Genomic DNA, 19,282 nt, shown 5'->3' on the forward strand with positions numbered 1-19,282 from the left:
AACGTGAACTCTATCATGGTTGTCTTTCGTGTGAGGAAATTTAATCCACAGCAAACAGGAAGTGTAGCATTGTAAAAATGTACTGCATGACTGAAATAGTATTTATTTAAAAAAAATGAGTGAGAAAGAGAGAGGAAGATCAAACTTGGAACTGTTTATCATGATTTGATTGGAAAATAAAGAGTGAAAGGAGATACACTTTCATATTTATACATAAACAAAGAAATGATCCCGTGAATTTCAATCATAAATAGACATCTTTGCACTTATATACAGTACATGGCATACTGAATTCATTAAATGTGAAGTTTGTCAAAAATGAAATGTAAAATCCTTTTAGCTAGAGAACCATGGAGAGAAAATAACCTCACCGGATTTGTGTGTGTGTGTAATTCTTGATTTGTAACTCATGCAATAAATGTTGCATGAAACTGTGTACTTGTAATTGTGTATTCACAAGTGTGTTCGAATATCAAGAACTTACAATATACAAAAAACATTTGTAAATGCACAACTTGAAATTACAGCAACTTAAAACTAACTACAAATTTTAAATGGCTCAGACAGACGCTTTAACATTTTTAAATAGTACGTTCCAATCAGCTGATGCACACACACAAAACAACATTTATTTATCATCAGCCAATTTGAGCTTATATTGTAAATAATATCTGGTAATATCTGGTTTCTTTAACAGATATGTCCTGATAAGTAAAAGACTTCTACATTTTTTTAAAAGTATTCCAGAACTAATTGCTCCCTCACGGCAGAGCCACCTCTGATAAAGGATGGCGTCTGCTATTGCCGTGATTTTGGGACCAGGGCTTGGAGAAGAGCTCCTTACATAGACTGTAAAGGTGAGTGCAGAGTTTTGAAAAAAAAATTTCGGATCAAAATTTCTTTTGATCGAGATAAGTGGGTTATGCCGATTGTTGATCCAATCGTGGTGCATATAATCAGTTTGTTCTGATCGAGGGTCACTACTGTGCAGGTTTAGTAGCTGGTTTTGTGGACGGTGTCGTGCTCCTGAGGAGTCCTGGAGCGCAAACAGGACCGGCCGGCTGCAAACCTTGTCACTGAGCAGTGCACCCGGACTCGTAGCTTCGTGTTTGAGGGCAGGGGAGGGTGCTTTGTTAAGGTGTGTGCTTTGGAGGAGGCTGCAGACCACAATCCATCTGCCCGCTCTGCATGACTGAGCTGCCGGACTCGAGATCCCTGTCTCCCGGGACAACTGGGTTTTTGAGCAGAGGAGCGGCTCTGGGACGCTTTATGAGCTCATGGAAGTGGCTTTTCGAAGCAAAAATGCCACTTCGTCTAGTCCTAAAAAAAACGTGTAAATAATCACGTGACTTCATGTTTCTAATCGTGTCCAGACAAAATAAAGGCTGATATTATATATATATATATTTACACTCAGCCAAGATACACATTGCTGCACTGAGTTTTTAAGTTCATCCACAGATAAATGTTGTTGTTGTTGGCACGTATTAGCCTAACCCCAACCCTTCTTCCGGCTCTGTTCCGCCAAGAATAAAGCACTGGCCGCATGGGTTAAAAAAAAATTATGAGCGAACAAGCACCTAATAATTATCATAATAATAATAATAAAAGCATGTTTAGACAATCATCTTGCTCTGCCACACCTTTGTTTGTTTACAATGGAACTCGCTATTTCTTCTTCTACGGCCCTTTCAGGGATTTCAGATAGTTCTGCGCATGTCAAAATGACTTGTTCCGATCGAAAGCGTGGTGTATGTAAACGATTGTTAGAATCGCATAAAGTTTTACTGGGCTCATGTGAACAGTTCAATTTCAATCCGATCTTTGATCCGATCAAATATATTTTGCACATGTAACTGTAGCTACTGACTGAGGTTCCGCCTAGAATAATAAAAAATAAAAAAATCAGAATACTACTGTAATATTAGACTTCCTGCAAGCTTCATCAGTCAAAACTGTTAAAGTTTAGTTGCAAAAAACCAACTGAAAACTAATAGTTACATTTAATTTCTACTTTTATTTTATTTTTTCTGTTCTTAAGTTGTAATAAGTTTTACATTTTTTTTTCTAAAGCATTGGCTGCAATGTCTGCCTGTTTTCCCCCACAAGGCATTAGGACATTAAAAGCAGGAGATAAAAAAAAGTGTTTTCTAAATGGAAAAAAAAGGCTTTAAATCAAGAATTATGTTATCGTGTTTAGAAAAAGTTTAAAAAGGAATTGAATTGATCAGTAACATATAGGTTTATGATAATAAGTCTACAGAGCTGTGAAGTTTGTTGAACCACACGTTCAAAAAGAAAAAAAGAAAAAAATGACAAAAACGAGTTGATTGTGTTTAGATTTGCAAAATAATTTATTGACAGCTCGGTTATATTTGGCCAGATCTCCTGTTTTGGAACCTCCCTGCCCCTCAGTGTGCAAATGCTGAGCGCCTGAGGCAACAAAAGGCCCAGCGGACACAACTGAGATGACGGTGACAACAGGTGTGACACCGATAGAGTCAGACGCAACTTGAAAAGGAAGCATTTGTGTGGAGGTGGGGTACAAAGCCGCACGTAGAGAAAGCAGCGGCAGCCGGCAGGCTAGAACAGCTTGAAAAGAGCGCTCTGTGTGAAGCTGTCAAGGAAACGCACAGAAGAATCAGCTGATCCATCAGCTGTGGTCTGATCCTCACTGCAATGATTCTTCAAAAAAAAACAGTTTTTTTAAAACATTAATTTTAGACAGTCAATTTTTTTTCTGGCTGTTTTTTCTTTTCTTTTGAATACATTTGTTTACATATAAAACCCGGAAGTTCCATAGTTTAACTTTTAGCTCAACTGTTGGACACTTTTAGACCTCTGCAAATGTACGCACCGCCAGTGGATTTGTCTTTTAATGAAATAAGCAGCCTGACAGGTACAGTATCACCCTAATTTCTCTTCTTATTTTAAAAATTATCTTTGTTACCTTTAAGTTTGATTTTTAGCCTGAAATTCACCAAATTCAAATTCACCATATTACGCCATAAATGGAACATTTCTGAAAAATCGACGTCTTTATCGAAGACAATTCTTTAGCCAAAAGCCTTTTTTTCCCAAGTCAAAGTTATAAGAGATAGTTAATTTAACATGGAAAACAGTTTAATCTGACTTAATGAACATTTGATGAAGAGCAAAAACCAGAAATACAATCAGATTTCAACCTTGTTTTAAACTGAAAGGGGAATGACTTTAGATCATTTCTAAATCAACAACTTGAATTCGTTGACTGGCTGCCATTTTGTTAGTAATACCTTGAAATGTCAGACATCTCCTTAAATGCGACAGGACGACCTGTGAGAAGGTAGTGTGTGGTATTCACATAAGCCCACAGTGAATGTTTAAAAAAAAAGACTTGTCATTCATGAACCCGGAATTTTCCACACACAACAGGGAAAAAAATAATACTTCCAACAGGAGGACAGGAGGACATTTCTCCCAATATCTTTGTTTTTTAATATTCTTTTATTAAAACTTAAAATTCACAAATGCAGAAAAAAATGAGAAAAGTTGTGATGTTACATGAAATGTTCACAGATGTATCAAAAATTAAAATGTTAAAAACCAGAAGTATGAAGAAACCACATGAAAAATACGTGAATCAATAAAGAACATAAAGTGCTGTTTATATGCACAGCACATGCAACAGTTATGTAATTTTAATGAGAAATGTGTCATCCAGATATTACTTCCACACGAACCATCTACCTAACACTGTGTTTACACTAACAAATTTGCGTCCTCTGCCTCTGTTTTGTCGTGTGTGTGCTGGACGTTTGGCCAAAAATGTATTCATAAACCTAACACTCTCGCCATGTGTGGGAGGAGCTATTGTCCAAAGATCGCCTCATCTCTACATGGAAGCATCGACTGTTTATCTCCTGTACAAAGTATGGAAAACAGATGATGGATGATGCTGAGAGATCTGGTTTATTCAATTAAAAGTTTTAAAAAAAAGTTTTTCTGCATGAGTTCATGAAGTCATTCAGAGATTCCAGTACAACGAGGCTCACCATCTACTGCATCTTAATGTCGCTAAGAGCGGTACTTCCATCTCTGTGACGCAATTTGATGACTTGTTCCGCATTAGTCAGAGGATGAAAAAAAGAGCAAAATGACAAGACCTTTTTAGTATTGACTTGCTAAAAATAAGAAAAATATCATAAAGTTCAGGAGAACGATCAGATTCTCCTGAATCTTGGTTCTGAACTGCACCCGCTGACTACAGTGTGTCACGGGCCAAAGCTGTGTTCCTGATGGATTGACGTGACGCAAATTCTTTGACAAAATTTATGTATTTGAACTGGCAAAATATTGTGTCCAAATTTTATCGACCCACCAGAAAGGATCTGTCACAAGTACACAGCGCCTGATGATCAAATCACAGGACCTTAGATGCTGTGCATCTGTACATTGACTGGCTGCCCCTGCCATGCAAATCGCATTCGGTGTAAACGTGTAAATAGCCTGAGAGCATGTTTGATCCTCCTCCCTGCAGGACAGTACCTTTAGCCACCATGCAAAAGCTGGTCAAGGACTGGTCAGTGGAGGATTACAGTTTGTGTTTGCGTAAGAAACCAGATCACGCCTGGCTTTTTTAAAAGTGGTTTCCTAAATATCGTGTAAACAACAAACCCGGCTTTCCTTTAGATGTGTTTTTCCCTCAGTCATTGGTACATATACTTGATTAAAGGTGATTATGGCAAAGAGAAAAGGATGGGGAATTTTGTTTCCTCTGTTCTTCATGACACATTTTTCCTATGAATCTACTAGTTTGTATTCCAGAGAAGGCGCATGCATGTTTTTTTGTGGGTATGCATCATTTATGCGTCTGGCCCCTCATGTCTCCGACACGGAGCATGAAATGTAGTAAACACATAGTGACTGCAGTGCATCGCCTTAATGAAATAATAGATGGCTTTTGGCAGCAGTAATATATATGGAAAACTCAAGGAGAAAACAATTGCAAGCATGCAGTGTAGACATTTATCTATAATTGCTTTTATTTGCTGTTTAGATGCACTCTCTAAGGTACCCCGCAGAGGCCGGCGCCCCTTAAAGCCTAACTCCCAGGGCAAGTACCTGAGCCGTTCTCTGCGTCTCAGCAACAACAGCATCGCTGATGTGTCCAACCTCCAGTGTGTCCTCAGCCATTTCCTGGTTCAACCCACAAGCATCGGCTGGCTGGACCTATCATTTAACAAAATAACTTCCATAAACATAGTAAGACTCTCAGTTATTTTGCAGTACTCTTTAACAATATTTATTTTAGCTTTTTTTAAATAATGTTTTTTTCTTCTCAGGATTTTATTTACTGGGGTATTGGAAACATGTTAAAAAAGTTTTTTATATGTTCTTGTGTCTTTTTTTTTCACGATGGAGGACATATGTTAGGAAAATTAAGCTTAAAATTGCATTTTTAAGTACTTCTTTATTCAAGTTGTTGGGATTTAGGAGCAGACAGGGAAAATGTTTTTGTAAAAAGCTTGTAGCTGTGACGTATGGGCTACAGTCAGTGAACAACATGCTTTCTGCTTTGCTCATTACGATACATCCACTTGCAGACAAACAGATGCCTCTTTGCTTTCCCCGTCTGAGCAAGCATATGGCTCGAAACTATACGGCTGGATAACTCCGATATTTTTTTTTGCACCGGTAATGTTGGGTTAGGGTTGCGAGGAGCTGTAAGCTAGCAGGAGAGAGTGAAAACAAAAGGATGATGGGAAATGGGGGCAGGCTTACTCTGTGCCCGCAACTTCTGCTGCTCTGCAGAAACTGTATCTCAGAAAATTACACAAGTTTTAAATTTCGGCCAAAAACGTCAAAATAGTTATTAAACAACAACAAACGATGATTGGAGTGGGACTTTAAAAGAAAGGATAACCCCTATTGTAACAGTAAAATATGTCCAACTCAAGAGCCTTTCAGCTCTCATCTGTCTGCCCAGCTGTTGGACAGGTAAGTAAAAAAAAAAAAAAAACGATTTTTTAAAGACATTTCAAACCAACATTGTATTAATCTAGGGTTTTTATTAAACTCAACTACTGGTGGTCAAGGATTTATACAGTGGTTTTTGAATGTGTCTGACCAGGTTCTGAGTGAGCTGCAGGAACTGCGTGTGCTGTATCTTCATGGTAACAAAATCAGTAACCTGGCAGACGTTGACATACTTGGACAACTGATGAATCTGCACACAATCACCTTGCATGGAAACCCCATAGCATACATGGAAGACTACAGGTGGGCGCTTTACCTGTTTTAATCGGTTCCATGACATAGAACTTCTGGATAGGAGGCCTCGTGTTTTCACAGGGACTCCTGTGTAACTCCTGTTTGTGAACTTGTTGATTTACCCGATCGAACACTCTGACACAAAATATCAACATTGATCTTTTTTTTTTCAACCTGCTGACTTCCGGACTAAGGTTTGATTAAAAAAGGACAGTAAAGAAAGCCATGTTGGTTCACCCAGCAATCCTAATTAACTATTCTAAACATCCTGTTTGGTTTTACTAATTATGGAAATAAGCTATAGTCACAATTCCTTTTTTTTTTTTTTTTTCATTTTCTTAACCGTTTTATCCCTTTCGGGGTCACGGGGCTGCCGGAGCCTATCCCGGTCACTTGTGGGCAAAGGCAGGGGGGACACCCTGAACAAGTCGCCAGTTTGTCGCAGGGTAGAATGTCCTCACTCACACACCCATTCACTCTCACACTCACACCTATGGTCAATTTAGAGTTGCCAATTAACCTATGAAGCATGTTTTTGGATGGTGGGAGGAAGCCGGAGACCCCGGAGAGAACCCACGCATGCACGGGGAGAACATGCAAACTCCACACAGAAAGGTCCCCCACTGATGTTCTGTTTTTCATGTCCCCCAGCCGGGACTTGAACCGGGGGCCTTCTTGCTGTGAGGCAAGAGCGCTAACCACTGCGCCACCGTGCAGCCCAATTTTATTAACCAAATATTTTATTCATAAAACAACATTTAGGAAGAAAACTCCAAACTTTCTTTGAGTTATTTGGCCAAATCTGATATTATTTACACATCTAGTACAAATAAACAAAACAATGAAAACCTATTATTTGTCTCAACTTTGTAGATTAGCACAACTTTTATTTATTTATTTTTTACTTTCAAAACCTAGTGTTTATCTTAAAAAACTGATGTAGTAATAAGTATTTTACCCTATGTTACTGTCATTTCTTTGTTAGGAATAAAGATTTATACAATTTTTTTTAAATGTTCAGTATTCTTGGTCGTATGTTAACGTGTATTTTGATCATAACAAAATAAAATATGATAAAAAGAAAAACGTAGTGTTAAACAGTCAAAGTTAAGAAAGAAAAAATTTCTCCCCAAAATACTTTAGTAGAACAGAGGTACACAAAATACATATCTGTTTTTGTTTATGGCAGGGCAAGCTTCGTCAGCCTTTTTTTTTGTTTTCAATTACAAAAATTCCTGAGTTTACTGACAGTTAAGCTATTTAACAACAACTGCTTAGCCTCAAAGCTGGCTTTAAAATTGGCTCAATCACTAATTGCATGAGTTTACTGACAGTTAAGCTATTTAACAACAACTGCTTAGCCTCAAAGCTGGCTTTAAAATTGGCTCAATCACCAATTGCATGAGTCAATATAAAACTGAGACAATTTTCCATTCACTTCTATTCGGAATTCCATTTTTTCTTATAATATTTTTCTTGTTCACCTTTTGGCATATCCCTTCAGGGGTCGCCATAGCAAATCAGTTTCCATTGTTGGCAGAGAGTTTTACGCCAGATGCCATTCCCGACACAATCCTGTCCCCTGGCTAGGGACCAGCACAGGGAGACCCAGACTTGGGCCCCCTTGTGGCTACATTTTTTTGCTGATAAAATTAGTTTTTTTTGGTCCAAAGAGTAAAGCGATGTGAGGGGCAGAGTTTGTAGAAACCCTGTTTAATGTAATAAAATGAAGCCTTGTTACACAGCAAATATTGCATCTCTACTTAATTGCAGTATCAGCAAAAATGCCCAAGGTTTTTGTAATCCACGAGTCATTATCTGTTCTCTACAGTCATCATAGTTGCATATATCTTGCATTTCAGCAAATTTGGCTTTCGTGTTGGTTTATGTGTTCTTTGCAAGATTTATTATTCTATGGTTTTGACCGGCAATTTTTTGAAATTTTCGCATAAAGACTACAACTTTTCTCTTTTTTCACTCTTATATTCACGTATGACCAAATTTTATCCGTGCAATTTGTGCAAAAAGTGACTGTGTGACATGGCCTTTAAGGTTTTTAACCAATTTTTACAACTAATTCCTGTTTTGTCAACTGCATTGACTTACTCCTGATGTAATCTTTGTGTGCGTTTCAAATATTTAGGAATCGTGTGATTTTCACTTTGCCTCACCTGAAGAGGATGGATTTCAGTGCCGTGACACCCCAGGATCACATCTGGGCAAATGATTTGAGCTGCCGCCTAAAGAGAAGATCAAGCACATGAACGATCTTGTCATTATTCGAAGCTTGTCTTAAATAAAATGCAGATAGAAGTACAAAATGTGCTGGTTGGATCATGGTCTTGAAATTCACCAATGAACGTCAGTAAAGCTGAACGTCCAAAGGCTTCATCAGATGAAACATATTGCCACACTACAATGTCCCAAACAAGTGAAACCATTTTAAAATCCTTGTTTAAAAAACAGTAAAACTTCTAGATAAAAAACCTTTACAATATAATTTTTTAAATTGTATTTACCCAAAAGTTTCTTACACCAAAACTTTACGGTTGCTTGAAAAACGTTTTGGCTTTGATCTGGATTCCTGATTAAGATGACCAATCTGTACTAATCTGGTGTGTTCAGATTATTTTTAATATTGAGAAGTGCAACTTTTTACTGTAGATGTCATTATCTCAGACAAGAATTTATTACATCTGGATTTAAAGCAAAAAATACCAACGTTTCTACAACATTTATACAGCCCTGCAGGCTTTGAAGCATTTCAAAGGTCAGTGAACTGTTCACTTTTCAAAAGGCAGCCTGAGGGCCGACGTCAACAGCCGTCTTGTTCAATTTGTTCTTCAAATCTAACTGCACACAGAAGACTGTTTCTGAAGTTAAACATAGTCATGAAAATAAAAACACAGAACGTTTTCAGGTAAAGCAGGCTGACCTTCTGTACATTCTTTGTGCTGCTGTCGGAGACACTCAACACATCCCTCAGTCATCCACTGAACCTGCTTCAAATCCCAAACACAAGGAGGACATTTAAAAAAAAAAGTGTTTATTTCCCTGTCACTGTTACCTTCTAAGTAGTTCTTAATGTTGGATTTCTGCTTGTACAGTATTAATAGAACAGGAGACATTTTCAAACAAAACAGGTAAATTATTTGCTTTTTATTTTTAAATTTAATGTACAATTTATTTTCAATTTTAAAAAAATAAGTAAGGAAAATTGTTTCTCATCTAAACAATATTACTTTTATTTTCTTATTTTCACCCCACATTATTGTTTTCTCAGAAAATAAATAACTGTGAACACTGATTTTTGACCTTACTTCAATGAAGAAAATTCAAAAATTGTCCTAAAAAAGATGAATATTTCTGACTATGTAATACACATGCATAATATATGAGCTGTCTTAGAAGTTGAGATGTAAAAACGTGGTGGATATTGAACGTTTCTGCTAAAGAGCTGTTTGTTTTTATTTATTTGTACATGGTTTGTAATAACACAAAACAAGCATTATATTTAACCTAGAATAGGTTTCAAATTGTTATTTAATAATAAAAAATGTCATATGGCTCTTTTACCCTTCTTATGGTTTTTGTTTGAGAAAGCAAAAGTGGAAAGTTCTTAATTTCAAAAAGTTACAATAAAATCAAACTTTGTTCAACTCATTCACATTTTGACATATTTTCGTGCACTGTGTTCCACAGAAAAATACTTTGGAGGTCAGTAAGCACAACCAGAATTAAGGAGCACCAGATTAAAAGGTGGATTTCCTGTTTTTAGGTGCACCTTCTGGTTTGAAAAAAATACAGATTGGGTCACCTTATTAATTCTTATTTCATTTTAGTTAGTTAGACTGACATATTACTGGCTGAGGTGCTCCACAAACTTGTTTTTATTTTATTTTATTTTTTTATTTTTTAAAATAAATGCTGACATCACACTACCCTCTTGATGAATTGAGATGACGTAACACAGTGTGTCTTTTATTTTGAAAGGAAGTCACAGGAACTTCTGTAAAGTTATAAATAATTACATATTTTGAAAAAAACAAAAAACAGGCTAATAACTCTTAATGTCTTAGTTATGCCAATAAAACGAAATTTGTATTTAACATAATAGTAACAACATAAAAACAAATCAGTGTCTTTTTTCCCCCAAAGGAAATAAGGCTTTGTGGCTCTAAATGGACTGTTTTTATCGAGAAATCGTCCCGATTGGCTTTTTACGTGTTGAAAGTTGTGAGCCCCTGACCTAACCTTTAACATTTTATAGTTTATTTGCTCATGTGAATAAAAGTCAAAATAATAGCAATGTTTCCAGTATATTCACAAACATTGCTGATTGTTCTGCATTCAATCTTGTTTTTACAATCATATTCAGATGTCAAAGTGTGCAGCAAATAGACTGCCTCCCTCATCAGTTAAAGGTTGACATCTTAATCTCGAAGAGTTCCATCTTAAAAAGGATTATTAAACTTTATTGGATGTTGCTGTAGAACTGTCACATGGAAGCTGAAAGTCCTAAAAGATTGAGGAGAACAAGCATCTCGTTTGAGAAAAGGACAGACTGCTTTTAGATGATTACATGATTAATTTAACTAATGGAAAATTAAGGCTTTCGTTTCACATAATCAGGGCTGACAATTTTCTTTTTTGACCAAAGAAATGTACGGTTCTTTGGAGCCAGAAAATGGGTTGGAATTGCCTTGAATGCATATATTTGGCCTTAAAACTAGATTTTTTTTAATTGGTTGGCAGATGTTCTACAGAAACTCTAACATGCAATAAAAAAATAAAAAATATAAACCAGTCAGTCTTGTTTCTATTACTTTGATGCCCATTTATGGTAAGAGCAACTGCAGAGTTAAAAAAGCAGCTTCACATCAAGTTGATCCAAAGCAAATGGGTCACAGGCCACCCGACATTATTTCTTTCAAAGCTGGTACTGTAGTGCCCTTTAGCAAGGCTCTTGACCACATCTGCTCCAGAGGAGCTGCCAAGTGGGTACTGGTGTCTTTGTCCAATGTTGTATATGTGAACATTGTGTCCTTGCAAAAGACAGCTCATCTCTGAAAGAACTTTTCACATAAAAAAGTCTAAAAATGTACATAGATAAGTCTTTCTTTAAAACAAAAAATGCTTCACAGATGCAACATAAAATGCTTGAAATACAGTTCAACAACAAAGAGGATCATAGCACTGGCTGCAGGAGATAAAGCTATATCCTAGAGGACGGACAATTAAAAATGGCCTTCTATTTACAAGCTGCAGGTGGTTTTAACAAGAAAAACTATTTGCCCTTAAATCACTTAATTTGTGGGATACAAATACTTATCAGATTTACTTGTGTTTCCCAAACCCAGCATGACTCTCAGATTTGCAGGAAGCAATCATCTCGAAGAGCCCGAAGTCGGAACTAAACCCAGTGAAGCTTCTATTAGCTGCATAGCTGCGCACAGATGGAAGCAGCTGCTTGATGTTCCTTTTTATCCATGTTTCATTTCAAACATGAAACACTGCTCTTCTCTGCTGCCTTTTTTAAAGCTTCTGTTCTTTTTAATGTACTTTGACTGTGTTTTGGTGTTGTTAAACTTTTCCGCATCCTTTTGCATCTCAGTAAACCACGTGAGCTGCATATGAAGATGCAACTCTGTTGCTGTAAATCTTCAGTAATCCAGGAACACATGATCTCAGTGATCTTGTGGGTAAATAGCCAAAAAGGAAGTTACTCTAATCCTAGCCCTAGACTGTATATGAAAACTGGACTGAGTGAGTGTGATGTCACGCATAGAAAATCATTTACTTCCAACTTCTATTTCCTCACTAAAAATGGGATTTCGGCTCTTTGGGACTAGCGGTTTGATAAATTACTGTAGATCTGAAGCCGTTTTAAACCTGTGGAAACACTGTTGTGCAACTACTCTATGACACTTTCTAGTTAATTTATAAAATGTAAATAATGTTAACAGTGAGGTTGTCGTCCGGTCAACGCCGGGCCCCCGGCCCATGTCAACAGCCCCTGAGTGCCAAGGCTGCTATTGTACGATTTCTAACATTCTAACAATGGCAGTGGGACGGCAGCACGGGGGCAGGGGGGTGGTAGTCTGAAATCGAACGATCATCAGACAATTTTTGGGACCTTGGTGACCCTCCTATCAGTCAATTACCGCACTGCCTCCTCCTTGCCACTGCCCGACCTCCAAATGTGCCCGGGCAGCCACTGACCAATGGCAAAAAATCCTCCCGTTGCCATAAAATGGGAACTTTTTCTTAAAATCTCCAATTGCCCAAAATTACAAATGCCGCTATGTGGCAATCTGCCGAGTTTGCTGAAAAACTTAACTTGCATTTAAGTCACCGTGCTGTGGCCTTTTGGGACATCTGATCATTGTCTGAACTGGAAGCTAAGATCCAAACACTGTAGGAATCAGATTTTTTGTGAACTTACTACCGCAGGGTGTGATGTTATAAACCCTATAAACCATTACATGCAGGGGTTTGATGAAGAATGAGACACAAATTATTGCTCCAAACCAAACTGGGCATACTCCCTAACCTTGTTGAGTTATTAACATCTGCTCTAACAAACCAACCTGAAAAAAAAGAACCTCTCATCTCAAAATTGGCAGGTGGAGGGAAGGTAATTTTTGCTTTCATCCTTTTGCTCCATTTTCCATATATTCTCTTTACTTTCTGTGCATAGAAGCTTTCTCTGTAATTATGTTAACATGGGCTGTTTTTTTGTCTTTGTTTTGTATGAATGAACAAGAGAACCATGGCCTTTTATTATTGGAGCAGATAGTTTCTAATAGCTGTGGTGCTTTGGTTGGTGCTGTGGGTATTTTAGAAAAACAAGGATGTGAAGCACAATTATTGTAAATGAATCTGAATTGAGAGCACAAAATGGTAAGAAAAATTAAAGTTTTATAATCTTTCATTGCTCAGATTGAGGATTTTTTTGCTTTCCTGACTTGCAGATTTTATTTAAAAAAAAAAAAAAATCAGCTACTTGAAAAAAACAACAACCCAAAAATCCAGTTATACAGTTACCTGTATGCTCTGAAAAACCCACAAAGTCCTACTTACCCGTCAATCATTTTGACTAACTGGTTTGTTGCATTAACTGTGACATTATGGAATGTCATTGTGCACCCTTTTTAAGCTTTAAGTGCATAAAGCACTTCAAATGGCACAGCTCCAAATAAAAAAAACCTCTGACTAAACATAAAAAAAAACAAAAACAAAACAGTTAATCCAATCCTCAAGAGGACCTAGCAACAGGGGGTTCTTTCTCACAGAGGTGCAGTAGTTTTATTTTGACAGTGATCACAAACAGGCACAACATCATATACAGACAGAAAAGCTGATTAGAAACATTTAACTTCTCTTTGTGGTTCTGCAACCGCTCCCCATTTTCAGCACAAACCACATAAAATCACACAAAATGTTCCTAAATGGGTTCTTTGCTGAAATAAAACTTATTTCAAAGACAAAAACTTTTTTCAGTGAAGTGTTATGTTCCAATTAGAATACCCAAGAACAATATCTGTTGATTTACCTCTGGGTGACATTTTTTTTTACTTCAGTTTGACCTTGCAAACAATAATCTAGCCACAGGGAATCTAGCCACAGGGGTTGCAAGCCAGTAACTTCTGTGCCGGTCCCAAGCCCGGATAAATAGAGAGGGTTGCGTCAGGAAGGGCATCCGGCGTAAAAATTGCCAAAATAACCATGCGAATCATCCACGAGAAAGATTTAGACATACCAGATCGGTCGAGGCCCGGGTTAACAACGACCGCCACCGATGCTGTTAACCTACAGGGTGTCGGTGGAAATTTAACTACTGTTGGTGGAAGAAAGAGGGGAGGCAGAAGGGTCCGTGGCCAGAGAGAGAAGGGAAAAGGCAGGAACATAGGTTTGAGAATAGGGACTCTTAACGTTGGCACAATGACAGGGAAAGGCAGAGAGCTGGCAGACATGATGGAGAGAAGGAAGGTAGATGTACTGTGTGTGCAGGAGACAAGGTGGAAGGGCAGCAAGGCACGTAGTATTGGAGGAGGATACAAACTGTTCTATCATGGTGTTGATAGGAAGAGAAACGGGGTAGGAGTGATTCTGAAGGGGGAGTTTGTAAACAGTGTTCTAGAGGTGAAAAGAGTCTCAGACAGGATGATGAGCCTAAAGTTAGAAATTGAAGGGGTGATGGTGAATGTAGTCAGTGGGTATGCGCCACAGGTTGGCCGTGAGTTAGAAGTGAAGGAGAGATTCTGGAGTGAGTTGGATGAGGTCATAGAGAGTTTTCCCAGAGGAGAGAGAGTTGTTATTGGAGCAGACTTTAATGGGCATGTTGGTGAGGGCAACAGAGGTGATGAGGAGGTGATGGGCAGGTTTGGTGTGAAGGAAAGGAATCTGGAGGGACAGATGGTGGTGGACTTTGCGAAGAGGATGGAAATGGCTGTAGTCAACACTTACTTCCAGAAGAGAGAGGAACATAGAGTGACATACAGAAGTGGAGGTAGGAGTACTCAGGTGGACTACATCCTATGTAGACGAGGTCATTTGAGAGAGGTTAATGACTGCAAAGTGGTGGTAGGAGAGAGTGTAGCCAGACAGCACCGCATGGTGGTGTGTAAGATGACTCTGGAGGTCAGGAAGAAGAAGAGAGGGAAAACAGAAAAGAAGACCAAGTGGTGGAAGCTACAGAATGAAGAAACTTGTGAGGAATTTAGGCAGAAGTTGAGGCAGGTCCTGGGTGGTCAGGATGAGCTTCCAGAGGACTGGGAAACTACAGCAGAGATTATCAGGGAAACAGGTAGGAAGGTGCTAGGTGTGTCATCTGGAAAGAGGAAAGACGGTAAAGAGACTTGGTGGTGGAATGAGGAAGTACAGGAATGCGTCCAGAGGAAGAGGTTGGCTAAAAGGAAGTGGGATGTAGAAAGGACTGAGGAAGGTAGACAGGAGTACAAGGAAGCGCAGCGTAGAGTGAAGAGAGAGGTGGCAAAGGCCAAACAGAAAGCTTACGATGAGCTATATGACAGGTTAGACACAAAGGAAGGAGAGAAGGACTTGTTCAGGCTAGCCAGACAGAGAGACAGAGATGGGAAGGACGTGCAACAGGTAAGGGTGATTAAGGACAGAGATGGAAAGGTGCTAACAACCCAAGAGAGTGTACAGAAAAGATGGAAGGAGTATTTTGAGGAGCTGATGAACGAGGAAAATGACAGGGAAAGAAGGGAGGAAGATGTGGTTGTTGTGGAGCAGGAAGTAGCAGAGATTGGAAAGGATGAGGTTAGGAAGGCTCTGAAAAGGATGAAGAGCGGAAAGGCCGTTGGTCCTGATGACGTACCTGCGGAGGTATGGAAGTGCCTAGGAGAGACAGCAGTGGAATTTCTAACAAGGTTGTTCAATAGGATTTTAGAGAGGGAGAAGATGCCTGAGGAATGGAGGAGAAGCGTTCTGGTCCCGATCTTTAAGAACAAGGGTGACACGCAGAACTGCAGCAACTATAGAGGAATAAAATTGATGAGCCACACAATGAAGCTGTGGGAAAGAGTAGTGGAAGCCAGGCTTAGGAAGAAGGTGGAGATTTGTGAGCAGCAGTATGGTTTCATGCCCCGTAAGAGCACCACTGATGCCATTTTTGCTTTGAGAATGTTGATGGAAAAGTACAGAGAAGGTCAGAAGGAGCTGCATTGTGTGTTCGTAGATTTAGAGAAGGCGTATGACAGGGTGCCGAGGGAGGAGCTGTGGTACTGTATGAGGTCGTCTGGAGTGGCAGAGAAGTATGTCAGAGTAGTTCAGGACATGTATGAGAGAAGTATGACGGTGGTGAGATGTGCTGTAGGTCAGACAGAGGAGTTCAAGGTGGAAGTGGGACTACACCAAGGATCAGCTTTGAGTCCTTTTTTGTTTGCTATGCTGATGGACAGGCTGACAGACGAGGTAAGACAGGAATCTCCCTGGACAATGATGTTTGCGGATGACATTGTAATTTGCAGTGAGAGTAGAGAGCAGGTGGAGGAACAGCTAGAGAGGTGGAGGTTTGCTCTGGAAAGAAGAGGCATGAAGGTCAGTCGTAGTAAGACAGAATACATGTGTCTGAACGAGAGGGATCAAGGTAGAAGCGGTAGGTTACAGGGGGCTGAGGTGAAGAAGGTGCAGGAGTTTAAGTACTTGGGGTCAACAGTTCAGTGTGATGGGGAGTGTGGAAAAGAGGTGAAGAGGCGAGTGCAGGCAGGTTGGAGCGGGTGGAGGAAAGTGTCAGGAGTGTTGTGTGACAGAAGAGTGCCAGCAAGACTCAAAGGAAAGGTGTACAAGACAGTGGTGAGACCAGCTCTGCTCTATGGGTTAGAGACGGTAGCAGTGAGACAGAGACAAGAGGCTGAGATGGAGGTAGCGGAGATGAAAATGTTGAGGTTCTCCTTAGGAGTGACCAGGTTAGACAGGATAAGGAACGAGTACATCAGAGGGACGGCTCATGTTGCCTGTGTTAGCGACAAAGTCAGAGAAGCCAGACTGAGATGGTTTGGACATGTTCAGAGGAGGGATAGTGGATATATTGGTAGAAGGATGTTGGAGATGGAGCTGCCTGGCAGGAGGGCAAGAGGACGGCCAAAGAGGAGATACATGGATGTCTTAACAGAGGACATGAAGTTGGCTAATGTTAGGGTAGAAGATGTCCATGATAGAGTGAAGTGGAAAAGGATGATTCGCTGTGGCGACCCCTGATGGGAAAAGCCGAAAGAGAAAGAAGAGTTTGACCTTGCAAACCTAAACTCCACACAGACTAAGAGCTGCTGACTGTTAAATCCGGTCTCATTATTGGCATGTTGCTCTTCTTTCCTGTTTGAGAGCCTCCATGTGAGATTTTGGATCCCATTAACTTTGTTTTACTTTCATCCCTACTTTGTGTTTTGTTCTGAGATCATCGCTGTGGTCACCCAGTTGGCACCTGTGCGCCTCCGAAGCCACCTGAGACCAGCGCAGAAATATTTGAGTCAACTACACTGCAAAAACGGAATCTTAAGGAAGTAAAAATAATTTTTTTTCGAGAAATATTGTCTTGTTTTCTCTCTTGCAAAAACATATTTTTGTTATTGAGAAAGTTTTTCATTAGTAAAGTGATCTCAGTTTGAGAAAGCATGTTTTAGTGACTAGAATTGGATAGAAAATCTGCTCTCTAAAAATCGGACTTTTTTCCTAGGAGCCCGTTTTAACAGAGTGAACACAAATTCTTCTCTTCCATAAACACAAAAGCGAATACGTATTTTTTGTGTGTTTTCCCAGAGTCAAAAGATGTTTCAGCTGCAGAAAAATCAGGTTATATTTTCAATTTTAGGCAAGCACAAATGCTTCACTAAAAGAACCTGGTTAGAATTAACTTTTTCGACCAAAGTCTAGCTATAGACATATGTGAGTAAATGAAAATAAGTGACAAAACAAGAAGTTTTTAAATGAAAGAATAACTTCTAATTGGAACAAAAAACATCACTAGCCATTGAATATGAGACCAAATGAATTTCAGCTCACAACATGACAATGACTGCATTGCTGGATTGCATTGCTGGATCACTAAAGAGGCATAATCCGAATAAGGTGGTTGCTTTAGGAACATATATTTATCAAAAATTGTTATGTCAGAACTTGTGTTGACTAGTTTCTCCTTTTTGTTTATATTTGTCGAAAAAAAAAAGTGGTACATGCAACAATTAAAAAAAAAACAGACAAAGTCAGGACAAGACAATTTTAAGACTAAATGAGAGTGGGTCTTGTCTTGTATTAAACTAAATATATGTACATATAAGATTGGAATATTATTATATATTAAACAGATTAACGGTAAATGTGGCTCCAACTTTTATCTTGTGTCCCCTGTAGTGTAAAATCCTCAGTCTGATCAGATCTCAGTCTGAAGTCAGGTTGCCTGTTGTTGTAACGATCTGTCAAATGATTAAAAGTCACAGATTTTACACTACAACTAAAAACAATCCGTGGCTTCATCGGGATTTCCAAATAAAATATTTTCTTTTTCAGGGGGAACTGTTTTTTATTTTTCAGAAAACAAAAAAACAAAAAACAGGAAGTAATCCTGGACTTTTTTTATTTGATCTTTTACTACTTACTTTCTCTCTGCATGCAATTCCTTCTTTTGATGGTACAATTGTCTAATAATGACAGAAATAGGATGTGATTAATATGTCAATTTGCTTACTTTTTCCCTAATGTTTTCGTGCTTCCTGTCTTCTTCATTTCGTTGTTGATCCATTTCTAAAAGGAAGCTAAATGTTTGCACACTGGATCTTGTTGGTATGTAGAATGCAAATCTCTGCTGGTAGTTTGGGACATTTCTCTTGAGTAGCTTCAGTTGCAGAAAAGTATCTCCCTGTTTGTGAATTGATTAGTTTGTCAGCATGAATGATCCTGTCTGACTTTGAACACGTTTGTTGTAATTGATTCAGCTGTTTATTTTTAAGCTTCCCACTTGCTTTCTGTGTCTTTAAATCAGAACAATAGGTGATTAATGTTGTTTTTTCACCTTTTTGTTGAAGAAGCAAACTTCCACTGAGCTGATGGTTTTCCATGATCGATTCAGACCTTCTGATCTTGGCTGTCATCCTTCTGCGCTCAATAGGATTTGGTGTAATCCTTCCGAGCACAGCAGAGCAGATGGACACACAGGTAAGACCGCAGTGGTAGAGGGGGTGTAATTGGTCTGGCCCTCTGCCTGTAAACCCTTTTTATTAGCAGTCAATTCAATTTCTGATGAGCTGGCCAAACTTACATTTTATGTGGGAGAAGATCAGTGGGTGGGTGGGATAGGGTTCCATTCAGAAATCTTGTTATTGCGTTTTTCGTAGGAACCTGTGACAGTTACATGCAGGATCTTACACAGAGAATGCACATGTAGTGATAATCCTGCTCGGCAGTTGGGTTTACACCAGAGCTCAAACTGGATCATTTCTTTGATCATGACTGCATTTTTTCATGAGATGATAAAGAAAAATGTGTGGATATGATTATCTCAAGGTAAGAC

The 19,282-nt window shown here is 38.9% G+C and overlaps 1 non-coding gene across 1 annotated transcript; it reads left to right on the plus strand.

Moving 5' to 3' along the window:
- Positions 1–2,775: 2,775 nt before the first annotated feature.
- LOC110017198 (uncharacterized) lies at positions 2,776–8,569 on the plus strand. Its single transcript, XR_013651455.1, has 4 exons — positions 2,776–2,899; positions 5,039–5,244; positions 6,113–6,261; positions 8,396–8,569. It is a non-coding gene; the product is annotated as an uncharacterized LOC110017198 (transcript).
- The last annotated feature ends 10,713 nt before the right edge of the window (positions 8,570–19,282 follow it).

The sequence above is a fragment of the Oryzias latipes genome, chromosome 19 (assembly GCF_053564925.1).
Source record: "Oryzias latipes strain Hd-rR chromosome 19, Olatipes_Hd-rR_3.1".
In the NCBI taxonomy this organism is placed as follows: domain Eukaryota; kingdom Metazoa; phylum Chordata; class Actinopteri; order Beloniformes; family Adrianichthyidae; genus Oryzias; species Oryzias latipes.